The sequence below is a fragment of the Thunnus albacares genome, chromosome 21, assembly GCF_914725855.1.
Source record: "Thunnus albacares chromosome 21, fThuAlb1.1, whole genome shotgun sequence".
Lineage (NCBI taxonomy): Eukaryota > Metazoa > Chordata > Actinopteri > Scombriformes > Scombridae > Thunnus > Thunnus albacares.
In genome coordinates this window covers 9,799,026-9,802,915 of record NC_058126.1, presented here as the reverse complement: position 1 = coordinate 9,802,915, position 3,890 = coordinate 9,799,026, and the positions used below count along the sequence as shown (strand labels likewise).

Sequence of the window (3,890 nt, the reverse complement as noted above, 5' to 3'; positions counted from 1 at the left end):
CATGATTTCCATGTAAATAAACATAAACTGCAGCTTCAGTGAAGAGTTGACCTTGATGATACAGGATACAGACTGAATGATACTGTCAGATATTGTGGAATAAGATGATTTTAACAACCATAAATGTGTCTTTAGGTGTTAATATTTTCAACATACATGGTTGTCACAGGACAGTGATGTGTTTTGTTTGGGACCACACACACATTTGTGCTGCAATATTATGTAAATAGCTTCACTTACTGGCAAAACATACGTTGACATATGCAGACATTAGTTTATTTTGTGTTGAAAAGTAACACAAATACCAAAACTAGACGCATAAATCTGCCGAAGATGACACATGAGGTCTTTAATATGATGACAACAACACAGGAGTAACTTCTGCGTGTCAAAGGAAAAACTACGGAGGCATTTAAACTGTTTTAAAAGTTTCTAGCGGCACAAACAGACGAGGTATGACATGTTCTCCCTTGTCATTGTGCCTTTATAGAGCCTGGTGCTTGATGTGAGTGTCGGCCTTCCTTTCTCATTGTGGGCTGTCCCAGCGGAGATTAGGGGCCTGGGCTGCTGAATGGAGGCGAGAGGCAGCTCTTTTTTCCTCTGGATGCTTTCACTCATCATGAATGAGTGTAATTCTGGGAAATGTGCCCCGTGAACAGCGGAGGAAACCCCTAAATCCAGCAGAGCTCCTGAGGGGATCTGTCTTTGACAAACGACTTCCCCCGCGAGGGGAACGGAGCCCACGGATCAGTGAGTGCCTCTAATAAAAAAGGGTGAAGGCGTGATCTTATCCGCCGGCATCGTGAAGCTTTCAGCCTCCTTCTGTCTGTTCCTAGTTTCCAATCTGAAAGGAAAGGTCAATGAGAAGTGATGCTGCAGGTAATTTAAACTGCTTATACACTCTTATATATGATATATTGTTCCACACGAAGGCATATGTTGTACACAAAAGGGCGCAAGAGGGTATTTACAACCTTGTCGAGCAGTAATATTCCCTTGTAGCACCTGAACGGTGGATAATAATGATAAAACAAACTGTGTTTACAGTTCTAGCACATACCCGTCTCAAAAGGTCAAACATCAAAAAACTGCTGAATGAGTGACACTGACAGATGCTGTCAATCCTAGCGGGGGTTATACTGCCGGTGGTTAGCAGAGGGGGCGGGGGGTTCAGGACAGGAACAGACAGCTGAGTGGGCCCGATGTTCTCCAGAGCCTGAACAGCTGAGACCATAAGGGCCCAGGCAGTGGAGAGCGGCCTCTGGGACTCAGCTTTTTGATGAGGAGAGCCTGTTCAGGAGAGGAGATGAAGTCTGACTGCACACACTTAGAGCTGTTCCTTAAGCTGAGCGGAAGCCATTACCCAAATCTCCACAGAATTGACAAAACGCTGAGAGCAAAAAAAAAAAACAAAAAAAACTGGCTTACAGGCACTCAGCTAATAGACAGCTGTGCTCAAAATAGAAGAGAAATGATAGGATGCTCTGTATCTAGAGAAAACAATGTACAACTGTTGCACATTATCACAAACAAGCGGCACTCCATCTATTTCACCCGTAACGCTCAACAACGGTTTGCAGTTGAACAACAGATATCCAGCATGCTCCGTTATGCTATCTGCTGCAACAAGCATGGTAAGATTAGACAGACGCTGGCTGTGCACTACCTGACTCAGTGCATTTCGGTTCAACAGTCTAACAACATACATTCAATTCAGGAAAACCGTTCACCGTGAGGACCTCCTGCTCTCCTCTGTTTGTCGGCAGGAGACGAAAAATCTTTCTGACTGATTTCCAGAGTCAGGAATGCTAAAAGCTCTAAGACATACTTCATGGTTGGGCATCAAAGGATCTTTGTGGGTACTCGAATGCTCAAGCTTTCATCTCCACTCTGCTGGTTAAGTAAGCTTTGAGTGAATGATGGGAACACTTCGTACATGGAGAAAGGAAAAGAGCTTGATGTACAGCAGCTCTATTTTTTATGAATTTGGGTCGAGAAAAACTAACAAGTGACCTCAGCTGAAGCAAAAAAAGTGTTTCTCTTTGAAGCGCTCCCTTGATAGTAATATTAACACCCATAGATGTTACTCCTACAAACAGGAATTACCCTCTCAGGACAGTGTCTCCAGCACCACAGGTAGCATGGGATGTAAGTGATCTGAGTAGGGCCTCCCTGCGGACCGGACCACCTCAACACAATAACTCACTCAGGGTCAAGTTGTGCGCTCAATGATGTGCTCAGTTACTCTCCCACCACAGAACATGACCTCTGTCGGCCAGGATCGCTCCACTGGGCCCACTGTCCTTCCTCCTCCTGATAGCTATCTGAGCAGCGACATCTGTTTTCAGGTTGTATTTACTAAACTTGGACAGGAGCAGATTCTGAGACTCCCGAGGGGCTCCTTGTTGGGTCTTGAGGGCATTTCAGCATTCACAATCCATAAAATAAGGCATGTTAGGCATAAACGAGTGCTTTAAATGTCTTTAAATGAGGGTTTGTCATATGGTGTATAGTGTGTCGTTAAAGTCAAGAAAATATTACCCTTCTAATCCTCATCTACCTACAGCACGTACACTGAAGAAAAACATGTTTATGCCAAAATTTATTATGCTAACGCAAATTAGCTGCATGTCAATTTTGAGATATAATGAACTTCTGATGCACTTTCTTTTTTCTAATCTTTTGATAGTTGAGATGTTGTCTCAAGGTGTCATTCACCCGATTTTTGAGGGTCCGGCTAAAGGCCTAACATCTGGGGACCCCAGTTCTTTCACAGTCTTTCCCCCCTTATTTAACTAAGCTAGAGTTGAAAAGGATCACATAATTTCTTCGTGAAGGACTAATAAATATTGTAGGTGTGAAAGAAATATACTAAATTACATATAACTCCAACCTAGTTGATGTTACATAAAGTGCATGTTAGCCTCCCTGTATGATAGACCTAAAACCATGTGAAACAGATTCAATATATCCACTGAAAACATGAACCTGTCGAGAAGTAAATGTAAGTTTTTGACATTGCCAGTGTATTTTAACTCCTTTCTACTCAGGATGAGAAGGTAACGGTATCTTAACTACAGTGACAAACGCAGTATCATCGTATACAACAAGCTAACAACACATTAGCTAATGTTAATGTTTAATGTTAGCATGAAGTTGGCTAAATGCTAACATTCAACTTTTTTATAAAAGACTGAAGACAAAGTTATATTTGCCCAGTAATATTTTATTATCTTTCACTACTATATACTTTCAATGGATTTGTTGTGATGTTTGTCCATGTACCTGTACAGTTTATGTCATATACCTCATGGAAGTAGACTGAAACTTGAATGTACCAGTGAAACAGTGTGTGGGACTAAAGCATTTAGCCTCTAATGATTCTGCGTATGAAATCTGAACTAATCATAAAGAAGAACATCTTAACCCTCATCCTACCAATATATTTAACATACAAGGACTGGGCTGCCTGGGGACCCCAAGAATAAACTACTGTAAGAAACAACCATCATGACAAAATGTTAATGTTATTTCTTCTCAAAACATCATTAGTTGTGTCATTAACGTCACCTAAAAAAAGAACAGATTATTATTATTTTAAGAAAGTTAATTTGCATATTGTGTAAAACAAAAATATATACTTAATGCAAATTGCAGCTTTTATCCCAAGTACAATCTTCCCACAAAGCCTTAAAAATGACTGACCGAGGGCCCCTTCCCTCCTAATAGTGTGTGATACTTTAAATTAGGGCCCAGAGCAAACATGAACTCAATAAATAGTTCCATCTATTAAAACTGCATAGGAAGAATTTGGTGCTTTTGACTGGGATCCCCCAGGACCCCAATACATTGTTATTTTTGAAAAGCACTAATTAAAACAGAAGCATAAA

At 41.1% G+C, this 3,890-nt stretch overlaps 1 long non-coding RNA gene across 1 annotated transcript; it reads right to left on the bottom strand.

The window, feature by feature from the left end:
* Positions 1-323: 323 nt before the first annotated feature.
* Positions 324-2,294, bottom strand: LOC122972101. Its single transcript, XR_006399635.1, has 2 exons — positions 2,207-2,294; positions 324-844 (listed from the first exon to the last, which is right to left on the bottom strand). It is a non-coding gene; the product is annotated as an uncharacterized LOC122972101 (long non-coding RNA).
* Between the last annotated feature and the right edge of the window lie 1,596 nt (positions 2,295-3,890).